Raw genomic sequence first — 14,835 nt, forward strand, 5'->3', positions numbered from 1 at the left:
GTACCACAGGCTGGGTGGTTTAAACAACAGAAATTTATTTTCTCATAGTTGTAGAGGCTGGAGATTCAAGATCAAGCTATTGGCCAGGATTGGTTCACTCTGAGGGCTGTGAAGAGAGGATCTGTTCTAAGCCTCTTTCCTTGACTCATAGATGAACTTCTTGTCCTGTGTCTTCACATCATCTTCCTTCTGTCCATGTCTGTGTCCTAATTTCCTCTTCTTATAGGGACACCAGATATATTGGGTTACAGCCCACCTTAATGACCTCCATTTAACTTAATTACCTCTATAATGGCCCTATTTCCAAATATAGTCACATTCTGAGGTCCTGGGGTTAGGCTTTCAATTATGTATTGGGAGGGAGCACAATTCAGCACATAACAGTCATCTTCCTACAGTGTTCCATAGACTAGTTGTGACTAAAGTGACACAGAACAGTCCACTTTTCAAATAATTAAAGTTAGAGACAGCAAAGTTATCAACAAGATAGATATCTGAAATATGCACTCATGAGATTAGATTTTTGTCCTATTAATGGGTAGTATTCCCTAGATAAGTATTCTTCTGCATTGAAATAGAATATATATTAAAGTGTTTTTAATAATATTCTCTATATTAAATGTGATAAACTAGAAATGAATCTATATTGGTTAACCACACTGCACCAAAAGAAACAGGGAATTATCTCCATTCCATTCTCTAAGGTCTAGCAACATCATAGATAAGACTTGAATTATAAGAAGTGATAGAGATAGAAATGAATAAGCCCAGGTTTCTGACTTGATTTTCTTCATCTTGAGGCTGCCTTAAGTGTTCTGATATTTATTAGGCTATTCTTCCATTTGTGGCCATTTCATCTGGCTATTGATCTCCAGAGTCCAATACCAGCAGACTTAGCTATCAGTGAAGTTGCCATCTCCCTTGTCCTGGAAACTTCCAGATAAGGATGTTCAATGGGTTTTACGTCTTGATCTCCCACAAGTGGGAATCTGATTGAAGTGGTAGATTGCAGGCCATATCATTATATTTTCCAGGAGATACTCTAGAAAGTGCTTTGCAGCCAAATGGGTAGGCACTTAGGGTACAGGAAAACGGAAGCTGCCTTTTCTACCTCTCTGGCTGGCAGCTTTGACCCAAAAGCAAATACTCAGAGAAGCAACAACATGGAGTAAAACTTAAAAACAAAACAAAATAGATGCACTAAAAGAAATCTGGAAGCAGAGGGCCAATTTGTAGTTTCTGTTTTACGATGTTTGAATAATTATTTTCTCCTGGACCCATTTTTCTTTCTAATTTAAAAAGAATCTGGCATTTCAAACACAAACAGGAGTTCAACGTGTTAATAAAGCAGAAAAACACCATCTTTGGAGACTAGTCTAGAAACTCATAGATATAATAAATGAAATTCTAGTATAATGAATCTAGAATGCTTGGTAAGTTACTGTCCCTTTGTAGATTTTGGTTTTCATATCTATAAAATGGTCTTTTGAGAAGTCCATGGCTAAGCTGAGAGTGTTAAGAAAAATTTTTGTGTGTTCCTACACGTATTGCTAGTTTGTCTGTATAGAAAGTCCATAAATTTCCCCTGATTATCAAAGGTGTCAGTGATCAAAAAGTCTGGACCAGATGACCTTAACTAGCATTCAACAATTATAGATTCTATACTATTTACCTGTGTTGAACTCTTTTCTTAACCATTGCTATTAAGGCTTTATAGCAATATAAATATTGTTAAGTATAAACTCAAAGTTAGCATGCATAATTTGGTCTAGTGTCTCATAGATTTTAATAGATCTAATAGTTGGTTCATAAAAGGATAATGAAAAGATAAATTATAGAAAAATTTATGGAATATAGCAGAAGTGAGCAAATATATAATAGTTCTTAGTCTTTTACGTCTGTGACAGATGATTTATTAGCAGGACACGTTCCCATTGATGTCTTCAGAGCTATATAAAATTCCCAACATGCTGGCTGTGATTTTATTTTTCTTCTCATTCCAGAAATCATATTAGAGTGAGTGAAAAACAGTGACATTAGGACCTATATACTGTTAAACTATTTCTAAGACATTAGGTCAAGAATCTAACAAGGCATTATATATCATGTAGTAATCATCATGTATATTTTGCCTAAATATTCTTGTCTAATTATAGTATATGTGATTTGTTCTTAAGTCCTAAATGGAATGGTAAAATATGGAGTGAATTTTGAATATGTTTTTAATATACCCAGATAAAATACAATTGTGTTTAAGAAAATGGAATGTTTTCAATATTTTAAATAATATTGTAACTTGCAGACATAATTTGGTGTAACAATATATAGCATGGTATTGCATATGTCAGATAAGAAAAGCTGGTACCCTTGTACATGCATGTAAATTTTAAACTTTTCTATCAGAACAAGATAAGAAAGAACTTAGCTGAATAAGTTATATTGAAAAAAATGGATATGAATTCAACCTTCAGGAAAAAAAAGATGTTTTTTGTTTAAAAGTTGTTTTGTTTTCTGTTTTCTTTTTTTCTGTCTCTAGTAAAAGAAAGAATTCCCTGTGTTGTCTATCCTTAACCAATACTCTTGTGAAAATCTAATGTGTCCTTATTAGTCTCCTGACTTGGAGCCTCAATATTGTTCTCAATCTTGGCTACCCCTCTAAAAAGTATTGATACTGGAACCCATTGCCAAGATTCTGATTTGATTGATCTAGGGTACAGCCTGAGCACTGGGATTTTTAAAAGCCCCCCAGAGTATTCTAATGTGTAGACATGCTTGAGAACCACTACCTTAAAGTCAGGGTTCTTGGAGGATCACTGATTCTACATTCTCAGCCAGCAACGTCAAGATGAACCTAGAACATCTTGTGTTGTCAAAAAAGCAAGGATACTTTCAAAACTATCTGGTATAGGGCTAAAATGTAGAAAGAATCGAACTTAAAGGAACTTCCAAAATTGCTCCAATTTTGAGTATGAAATAGAAAACAGTCAATTGGAGTAAGTGAAATCTATAAAAAGCACTAAGTCCATAATAATACTCATGAAAGGTGCACGTGCAGGAGAGCAGGGACGCAGAGGGGTTGTCAGTATACAATTGTGCTAAAGGAAAGATGTATTTCCAATAATACTTACAGAAAATGTTATATATTAATCAACCCAGATTGTTTATTCAGAACTTGCTATTTTCTTTATTCATCAAGTATCTGAATATCTACTGTGTGCCAGATACTGTTCTATGCACTGGACATATATTGTTAATTTCAATAAAATCCTTGACTTCAAGGAGTGTATATTCTTGTTGGAAGAAATTGGGGTGACAGACATATATAATAACACATCAGTGAATGCTATGAAGAAAACTAATCCATGGTAAGAGGATAGAGAGGTAGGACAGAGTGAGATAACTATTGGGAAAGCCTCTAAGACTTTAATATTTGGACAAAGACCTGAATAAAGTGAAAGAGTGGGCTTAAGACTTTCTAGGGGTAGAGCATTCCAGGCTGATGAAGAGCAAGTGCAAAGGCCCTGAGACATGAATGATCAGCAAGAATGCCAACATGACTGAAGCAAGAAATTGAAGTCAAAGGGGCAGCCAGAGGACAGGTCATGTAGGGCTTGAGCATGGGAGGAACATGGTCTGCTACCATGTGATGTGGATTATAGGGGGGTAGCCATAGAAACAGGATACCAGTTAGGAGACCAGTTGGGAGACCAGTGGTTAACAGTGGATAGGTGGAAAGTGATTAGATTCAGGACTCAATTTTTAAAATAGAGCTAAAAAGAACTTTTGATGGATTGGGAGTAGACTTGGGAGAAAGGAGAGAATTAAGGATGAATCTCTGGTTTTTGCTTTGAGCAACTGAGTAAAGAGTGATGCCATTTACTGAGATGTAGAGACTGAGGAAGAAGTACATTTAGGCGGGGCAGGAAGAATCAGTAATTTATTCTGGACATATTAAGTTTGAAATGCATATTAAATATCATAGTGTTAGGGGAGCAGTTGGATATTTGGTTGTCAAGCTCAAGGGACACATTGACACTGGAGACAGAAATTAGGGAACCATCAGCACATAGATAGTATTTAATACCATGGTGCCAAATAAGAACCTAGAGAGAAATCAGAGAAGAGGATTGAGGACTGAGTCCCGGGGTACCAATACTTAGAGGTCAAGTGAGTCAGAGGAAACAAACAAAAAAAAGAGTGTGAAATGGAAGAACCAATAACATACAAAGAAAACCAGAAATGCACTTTCCAGGAAGTCAAATCACATCCAAGGAGAAAGTAGTAAATTTCATAAATGCTGCTGAGGATCAAGTAAGATGTGGACTGAGACTCAAACATTGGGTTTGGCCACGTAAAAGTTTTCCTGTAAGAGGATCAAAGAAATGGGGTAGAAGCTGAAGGGCAATATGAGATATCAAGAGAGGGCACTGGTCAACATCTAAATTGGCTATCAGAGAAATATAATATATATCATTTTAAATATAATATATATCATTTGCTAAATTTAAGTAAATACAGTCAGTTCTCACTTTCGCAGTAATTATGTTCTATAAAGTCACCACAAACACTGAATTAACAGATACTGAACCATTGCTCCTAGGGGAAATTTAGAGTTAGATTCCTGTGAGTCTCTGGTCATGTTTTTATCAATTGATCAAAACATAACTTTGTTTTACGTGTGTTTCTTTCTCAAGACACCCTATTGAATGTATATTGTTGACTCATTCACGTTGAACTCACAGCAACAGCTCTATAACTCATGCCTGAATGAAGATTATTTAACACACGTGTTTTCTTTGTAAGGAATATTACATCCTTCTTGTGCTTAGGAACACTAGACAGCATTTCATCACTATGCTTACAAATAAATTTTAACAAGTAGGTGAATTCAAAAATAAAAAATCCACAAATAATAAATAATAAGGATTGCTTTGTGCTTATTAAAATAAATTACCATGTCAAGATGGAGATAACTCCACACTAGCTCGAAAGAAGTGGACAATCAAGATTCTAAAATGATTTAAGAATAACGGGAGTCTTGCTTAAACTTGTCAAAGTCATTGACACAAAGAATGAGTTTTTTCACTTTATAAATTGTTAAACATTTGAACATCAAAATTGCTCCACTGTTATTTAGTGTCTGAAGACTCCATATGCTGAGAATTGTGTAGAACTGGGGTGGGATGGAACAGTATAAACTACCTTATCTACATTAGAAAAATTACCTAGGGTTGGAATAACTAGAAGCTCACTTGCTGTGGCTGATATAGTCTATCTAGGCAAAATGGTTCCTGCAGTGGGCGAGGCTGTCCGATAAGCTACAAGTGCACAAGAACTAATATAAATGTGATTGAAAGTGTTACAAATAATTAGAATCTCTTAGAAAAGGGGGAAATATTAAAAATACCATCAGTAGGTCAATAAATTATATATTAGTTTAAATCTATTAAGTGCCTCCGTGACAGCCACAGCATATAAGAACATAGAAGGTGTGCCTCGAAAATTATAGTGTGTTTGAGTTAGAACTTATGTGAGCCAAGAATATTATTCCTAGACTCAACTATTTGGGTTTAATTGAGATCTGCCTCAGTTCTTGGATCCTCTGAATCCGAATCAAATAGAAACCACCAATCCTATTTGACAGTATTCTAAAAATTAATATAAATGAGAGGTTGCACTCCTAAAATAAAAATTCAACAATATCAGCAACAAAGCAAATGAATTAATTTAAGAATTCTACCTGGTGATTTACATCCCTAGAACTTATTCATCTTATGACTGGAAGTTTGTACACTTCGACCGCCCTTCAGTCATTTCCCCCCACCCCACCCCCAGCAACAACCAATTTATTCTCTATTTCTATGAGTCTGGGGTTTTTAGATTCCATATAGAAGTGAGATCATACACTATTTGTCTTTCTCTGTCTGACATTTCGCTTAGCATAGTGCCTTCAAGTTTCGTCTACATTGTCACAAATAGCAGGATTTCCTTCTTTGTTAATGGTTGAATAATATTTCATTGTAGATATATACCAAATTTTCTTGATCCATTTATCCATCAATGGGTACTCAGGTTTTTTCCATGTCTTGGCTATGGTAAATAATGCTGTAATGAGCCTGGGGGTGCAGATATCTCTTTGATCTAGTGATTTCATTTCCTCTGATATATATTCAGAAGTGATCCATATGAATTGCTGGATCCTATGGTAGTTCTATTTTTAATTTTTTGAATAACTTACATACTGTTTTCTGTATTGGCTGCACCAATTTACATTCCCACCAACAGTGCACAAGGGTTCCTTTTTTCCCATATCCTCACCAACACTTGTTACATCGTTTCTTTTTGATAATAGCCATTCTAACAGGTGTGAGGTGATACCTCACTGTGGTTTTGATTTGCATTTTCCTAATGATTAGTGATGTTGGGCACCTTTTCATGTACCTGTCTGCCATTTGTGTGTCTTCTTTGGCAAAATGCCTGTTCAGGTCTTTGCCCATTTTTTAATCAGATTATTTGGCTTTTTGCTATGGAGTTGTATGAGTTCCTTATAATTTGAATATTAATCCCTTATCAGATATGTGGTTGGCAAATATTTTCTCCCATTACATAGGTTGCCTTTTCATTTTGTTAATGGTTTCTTTTGCTGTGCAAAAGATTTTTAGTTTGATGAAATCCCACTTATTTATTTTTGCTATTGTTCCTTGTGCTTTTAATGTCATATGCATAAAATCATGGCCAAGAACAATGTCAAGGCGCATTTTCCCTATGTTTTTTTCTAGGAGATTTATGGTTTTAGGTCATACATTGAAGTCTTGAATCCATCTTGAGTTAATTTTTATATGTGGTGTAAGATAGGGGTCCAATTTCATTCTTTTATATGTGAATATCCAGTTTTCCCAACATCGTTTATTATAGAGACTATCCCTTTCCCCATTAAGTATTCTTGGCTCCCTTGTCACATATTAGTTGACCGTCTGTGCGCGGGTTTATTTCTGGGCTCTTGATTCTGTTCCATTGGTGTACGTGTTGTTTTTAGTGCCAGTAACATACTGTTTTCATTACTATAGCTTTGTAATAGAGTTTGAAATCAGGAAGTGTGACGCTTCCAGCTTTGATCTTTCTCAGGATTGCTTTGGCTATTCAGAATCTTTTGTGGTTCCATAGAATTTTATAGTTCTTATTTTCAATTCTGTAAAAAAAAATGCCATTGGTACCTTAATAATTATTTCATTGAATCTATAGATGTCTTTGGGTAGTATGGACATTTTAACAATATTAATTCTTCTAATCCATAAACACTGAATATCTTTTCATGTATTTGTGTCTTCCTCAATTTCTTTCATCAACGTTTTATACTTTTCAGTGTACAGATCTTTCACATCTTTGGTTGAATTTATTCCTAAGTATCTTACTGTTTTTGTTGCAATTGTAAATGGAATTGTTTTCTTTCTTTGTTTTTCAGATAGTTCATTGCTACTGTGTAGAAACACAACTGATTTTTGTATATTGATTTTGTATTCTGCAACGTTACTGATTAGTATTTTTGTGGAGTCTTTAGGATTTTCTATGTATAAGATCATGTCATCCACAAACAGGAAAATTTTACTTCTTCCTTTATGATTTGAATGCCTTTTTAAATTTTTTTTTTTTTTTTTTTTTTTGCCTGATCGCCCTGCTAGGACTTCCAGTACCAACGTGAATAGGAATGGTGAGAGTGGTCACCTTTGTCATTTGCCTGATCTTAGAGGAAAAGCTTTCAACCCTCACCATTGAGTATGATGTTAGCTGTTGTATGAAATGTTAGGAATGTGTCTGCTAGGTCCATTTGATCTATAGTGTTGTTCAAATCTGCTATTTCCTTATTGATTCTCTGTCTGGACCTATCCATTGTTGAGAGTGAGGCATTAAAGTCTCCAACCATTATTGTATTGCTGTTTATTTCTCCTTTTAGTTATGTTAGTATTTGCTTTACACATTTAGGTGTTTTGATGTTGTGTGCATAAATAATTACAATTGTTATATCTTCTTAATGAATCAACCCCTGTATCTTTATATAGTGATTTTCTTTGTTTCTTTTGACCATTTTTATCAAAGTCTATTTTGTCTGATATAAGTATCGCTACCCCCATCAGTTATCATTTGCTTGAAATATCTTTTTCCACTCTTTCACTCTCAGTCTATGTGCTTTCTTAAAGCTAAAGTGAGTTTATTGTAGGCAGCATATCATTAGATCTTGTTTTTTGCCCCTTCAGCCATCCTATGTCTTTTTTTTCTCTTTGGGTAAGGAAGATTGGCCCTGAGCTAACATCTGTTGCCAATCTTACTCTTTTTGCCTGAGGAAGATTGTCACTGAGCTAACATCTGTGCCAATCTTCCTCTATTTTGTATGTGGGATGCCGCCACAGCGTGGCTTGATAAGTGGTGTGTAGGTCCGCGCCTGGGATCCAAACCCATGAACCCCAAGCCACCGAAGTGGAGCATGCAAACTTAGCCACTATGCCACTGAGCCACCCCCAATCTATGTCTTTTGACTGGAGAGATTAACCTATTTATATTTAGAGAAATTGTTAATAGCTAAGGACTTACTGTTGCCATTTCGTTCATTGTTCTCTGATTGTTTTGTAGATGCTTTGGACACAGCTGGGTGGGGCCAGAGACTGTGCTCCAAGGTCAGGTGGGGTTGCTGTCCAGGCTCCCTTGTTGGGTGGGGCCACAGGCTGTGCTCCATGATTTGGTGGGGTCACTGGCTGAGATCCCTGCCTGGAAGGCCACAGGCTGTTTTCAGTAATTGGGCAGGGCCATAGGCTGGGCTCCACTACTGAGGGGTATTATAGGCTGTGCTCTGAAGTGGCACAGGGTCACTGTTCAGGACCCCTGGTGCTGTGGGGCCAGAAGCTATGCTCAGCTGTTGGGTAGAGCTGCTGGCTTGGCTCCTTGCCTGAGCTGGGCTATAGAATGGGGTCCATGGATGCCTGAGTTTTCTGGCCAGGCTTCCTGAATGCATGGGTCTGGAGGCTACACTCAATAATTGGGAGGGGCTCCAAATTTGCTTCCCTGTCTAGGCAAAATGGTAGAAGAGGCTCCAGGGCCAGTGAGGCCCATTGACTGGGGACCCAAATCAAGTATAACTGCCAACTGAGTTCCCTAGCCAGACAGGGCCACCTGCTCAGCTCTGCAGATGGGCAGAGCTACTGGCTGGGATCTCTGCTTGGGCACTGCTATAAGCAGGAATGTGGTCCACCAAGATCTGAGTGCTGGCTGCTATAAGCTTCATCCTTTCCTCCATCTCTATCTGATCCCCAGTGGTCAAGTCCCTCAGAATCACCCATTGATTCCCATGAAGCCAGACCCAAGTGGTCCTCCTAGGAAGCACCCTGTAACTCTGGGGGAGCTGGATGTCAACATTTTCCCACTGGAGAAACCGTAAGCCCAGGGAGACCCTTGCCTCGCGGAAATGTGTGGGACCTGGAGAGAGACAATGCAGTCAGAGTGCAGCCAGTCCTCTTACTCTTTTAATGTGGTCCTTCTCAGTCGCTATGGTCCAAGCAGGTACTTCAGCCTCACCCCCAGGTTCTGGGACTTTCACAATGTTGTCTTGTCTATGGATAGTTGCTAGTTGGTCTTCTTGTGAGGGGAACGGAAGTCAGGAACAACCTATGTCGCCATCTTGATGATATCACCTCCTATCCATAACACTGTTTTTATTTATCTTTCTTTTTCAATGAATATTTATTGAAAATCATCTATGTTTTAAAAAGGTAGAGCAAAGACAAATAAAATATGTTTACCGTCTGTGACAAGATTCTAGTCCAAAAACTTCATAAAGTGTTAAAAAAAAAACTTATAAAAACATAAATGTTAATTTCTACTACAGTTCTTACAGGTGATTAACTCAATACTAATAGCACTTAACAATCCTATAGCACCTTAAAAAATACATTCACAGGCAATTCTTTAAATCGTTACTATTATATTCTAGTTGAAAAAAGAACCAAGGCTTACTAAGATTTGCCTAATCTCTTTGATCATACAAGGTAGAGCAGAATCCAGAACCCTCACCTTTAGCTTGAGAGCCTGTACTAATTCTCTCATAACAAGCTGCCAGAAGAGTTTTCCTACACATCCTTTGGTAGCAATTTTGTAGTATTGAACTGCTCTCTGAAAAACATGATATAGACAAAGCAAATAAATTGGCTGGTGTTAAAGAGGAAGAAGAAAATAATATTTCTCTCTAACTTATTTTTTTCTTTATCCTTTTCTCTCTATCCCATCTTGGCTCCAGACAGGTTCTAGAGTTTTTGAAAAAGGCTAGGTATTACCTGTTAAGATGCCGTACTCTGAAATGAAAGGTTTTCTAAGTCTTTGTTTCATTCCATTCTGTTCTAGTCTCTGTGTATACTTCTAGGTTGTCCACTTTCCTTAAATGTGCGTGTTTCCAATATTGTATTACTTTCTCTGTTTTAATCTCAGAGATGACTAGGTGGGGTGCTACAGTTTACCTTGTAAGTTGAGGTTCAAAAGCCAACCGTAGGAAAAGGCTGCCAGTACCTTCTGGGGGTCTGACTGAGGGCTTTGGCACATTAATAGCATCAGTAAGAATGGAGAACACCAGTTTCCATATAAATAGCCCTATCAAATCATAAAATTCAGAATATCCTGGTGTGGCTGATTTTAAAGTTTTGGATTGTTTTGATTCCATTTGGTGTTTTAGTAGAAAATTATTTTATTGTTGAATTTTTTGAGTTAAACAGTAGAATATGACAGAATTAGAGAACTATCACTGAATTTTTATTCTTTTTAGGAAAGCAAATACTATAGCAGGAGTGATTATTCCAAGGTACACATTTCCTTTCATAATATAAATTAACCATGTTAACTTTTATAGACACTTAATTATGACATTTTGAAACAGTAAAAATAAATTTTAGTTTTTAAAACTGGAAAAGTATACATGCCAGTCTGTGAATTGAAAAAACAAGGTGTGTTATTTCTTTTCCTGAAACCCAATAGTAACTTGCTTCTGATTTTCAATAGTTCACTGATTTCTTTGTTTTTTATTTTTTTCCAGTGTATAAAATGACACTAAGGAAATATCTTCTCTATATGGTCTGTTAAAAATGGCTTAGAAAATGGCTATTGAATTTAGGCTGGTGTTGCCAAAGTTTGCTCTATAAAACACTGAGACATGTTATACAGGACAATTCCATCATCAAGCAGGTTTTGGAAATGCGTTGTTGTAAAGTTTGTGGGGAATATTTCTGCTAGAAGAATTCTCAGAGCCTTTAATATATGACTTTGTACTCTGGGTTTGCAGAGAAAATATAGGACATAGTATCTCCCAAATGTATTTGAGCATGAAATGCTTTTATTCTAAGAGAATTCCATTCTATATTCTACAGAATTAAATTTGGTTAACATTGATTTTTGTAAAATGAGATAAAAATCAGTCTTATAATGAGTGTTACCCACATTATTCTTGTTAAAAATGAATATGGTTATTATTTATAAGGAGAAGGAAAACAGTTTGTATGACCAAGAAAACTAAAAATAATGTTTAATAAAATGCCTCAAAGGATTCTTTCTTTCTCATAAATTTTTTACTACTTACTTTTGAAATGATGCACAAAGATGTCATAAGTAGAACATATATTTTTTAAAGTTTTTCTCTAAAGATATATTTATTTAGGACACTCAGAACAGAGTTAAAACATCTGCTCTTAAGAAAAAATATTTTACTAAGTATCTTGGATATCAAAGCTGTTTTTATAGTCTTTATCACATTTTTTGAAAACGCAATTCCTGGTCTAAACCAGGATTATCAATGTTCTCTTTCCAGAACAATATTGTTGTTATACAGTCATGCATTGCTTAAGGACAGGGATACGTTCTGAAAAATATGTCGTTAGGCGATTTCGTCGTTGTGCAAACATCATAAAAAGTATTTAGGCAAACCTAGAGGGTACAGCCTACTACACACCTACCTGGCACTAATCTTATGAGACTACCGTCGTATATGCGGTCCATCCTTGACTGAAACATCATGAAGTGGCCATGACTGTATACATTTTAAAAAAATTGTGTGCCAGTGAAAGCTATATTTGTTAAGCTAATTGTCAATGACAATTCTTATCATGCTTGTTCTACATTTATTCTTTTTAATAATTTTGAGCATCAGTAGCCTTGAGAAAAAATCAGAGCAATTATTATATAATGAATTATTAAGTACCTACTCTGTGCTTAAGCACAGCAATGGAACCTAGAGAGGACACCAAGATGAATAGGATAGCAGGCCTTATGATCTTGGCTCATATGAATTTTTATCTGCTCAGATTAATTCACTATAATTTATATACAAAACGTTTTCAGAGTTCTTATGGGTATCCATTTTTAGTCTTCTGTCTTTTTACCTTTTTGTTTTAAAGAATTCCATCTACATGCAAAAGTAGAGAAAATATTCAAGTCGATTCTGTAGAGTTGTTTATGTTCTTCTAAATTGTATAAACTAGTAGTTTGATTTGCTTTGAATTCTTTTATTTTCTTTCTTTTTTTTCAATGATAATGCATAGGGAATGTGTCACTCTATCAGGTTATATCTCTCTTCATTAAGGTAGTGGCCATGACAATCATTGCCTAAATTCACTATTTCATAAAGGTTTTGCCAAATGGTGATACTCTAATTCTATACTCCCTCTTCATTTAGTAACTGAAATATTCTATAAAGAGAAACATTTTCTCATCAATTATTTGGTACCTTGAGATACAATTAGTGTGGAAAAGATGGATTAAATGCTTGGCTCTTTCCCTTTGCAGTTTGCAAATATTTGAGATGAATTTCTAGGAACTCCAGAGATGACCAATAAAGTTTCTTATGTGTTTGTTTGTTTGGTATCATTGTGACTTAGTGAATTTTGAACAGATTTAATGAGTTTTAATTCACCATCATTATTATACTTATTGATGTTCAAAATGTTGCATCCTAGGTCCATGGAAACCTCTTCAGTGTGGCTGAGTCCTTTGGACATCACCCTAAGAGTCTGATAGCTTCCTTGGCTCTGGTACTGCAAGATGGCTAGACTTATTCAATTATTTCTCAGGGATCCCAGGCTCCTTTCAGTGGAAATTGGTACTTTGAGACCATAGCTGGGTGCCGGGGATATATATTATGAGTGGTTGGCAATTTGTTTCTAGGTCTTTTAGTGGACAGCACTAAGAAAGTTTTTCAAGAGGACATATATCACAAGGAAAATGTTTGTAATTATAAGTAGTGATGGAAGTTAACCAAACTTATTGTGGTGATCATTTCACAATATATACAAATATCAAATAATTATGTTGTACACTTGAAACTAACGTAATGTTATATGTCAATTCTATCTCAATGAAAAAAGAGGACATATATCATAGTTCATAGTAATTTTGCCAGTTTAAATTTAGAATTACACTGTTTTAACATAAATTATTTGACTTTATATTTGTATCTCTTTTCTCTTTTGATGAAATTCTAAATTCCTAATGACATTACTGTAATTAATTACTTATTTCCTTGATCCTATAGTAATATTGATATTACTGTAGTTTGAGAATAGTAATATCAATGCTATTGCTAACAAACTGATTACTGAAAAGAGTTGAAGATATCTTTACAGTTCTTTCTGTCCTACTTAGTTATATCCAAATAGAGTACAACCAAATTACTGTGCTTTAAAGTCACTAGAAATAATTCCATTTTATTAAGCCACCAACTTAATACATAGGTTCATTTGTTGTATTTAAAATTTTTTATATGTATGTAACATGATTCCAAATTCAAATCTACAACTCAAAGTATATTCAGAGAGGTCTGGCTTCCTTGCATGTACTCTTCAGCCTTGATCTTTCCGTCATTCACAAGTAACCATTTTATATAGTTTTATTATCTCTTATTTATTTAATAATTTAATCCTCTATCTTCTAAAAACATATAAACACTCATATATATGTATAGTATAATTATATATGCATGTGTCTGTGTTGTATTCTTTCTACTTCTACAATCAACAGTAGCATGCTAAATAGCAGTAGCTTTCAAATTCAGCTGCAAACCAATCACGGGAGAGCTTGTTAAAATGCAGATGGCTGGATACCCCTGCCCCCTGAGTTTCTGATTCAGTAGGTTTAAGAAAGTGACCAATTATTTGCATTTCTAACAAGTTCCCAGGGGATGCTACTCCTGCTGCTGCTACTGGCCTGGAGACCACGCTTTGAGAACAGGTGCTATATATAGTATTCTTTTTTTTTTTTTTTTTTGGTGAGGAAGATCAGCCCTGAGCTAACATCCATGCCAATCCTCGTTTTTTGGCTGAGGAAGACTGGCTCTGAGCCAACATCTATTTACAATCCTACTCCCTTTTTTTTTCCCCTTTTATCCCCAAAGCCCTGGTAGATAGTTGTACGTCATAGTTGCACATCCCTCTAGCTGCTGTATGTGGGATGCTGCCTCAGCATGACAGGACAAGCGGTATGTTGGTGCGCACCAGGGATCCGAACCCAGACCGCCAGTAGCAGAGCACATGCACTTAACTGCTAAGCCACGGGGCCGGCCCCTATAGTATTCTTTGCTTCACTTTTCCACTTGAGATTGTATTCTGGAGGTTACTCCAGCTGTATAGAGAGACTTTCTATTTCTTTTTGTAGCTGCATAGTACTCCACTGTGAGGAGGTACCACAGTTTATTCCACTAGTTCGTAATGTGCACATTTGAGTTGTTTCCAATCTTTTAGGACTACAATTAGTGCTGCAATGAACAGCTTTGTGTATGCTTCTTTAAATAGTTTTTCAATGTAGTACCGTTGGGAT

Source organism: Ceratotherium simum, chromosome 28, assembly GCF_057802395.1.
Source record: "Ceratotherium simum simum isolate JZ-2026a chromosome 28, ASM5780239v1, whole genome shotgun sequence".
Taxonomy (NCBI): Eukaryota; Metazoa; Chordata; class Mammalia; order Perissodactyla; family Rhinocerotidae; genus Ceratotherium; species Ceratotherium simum.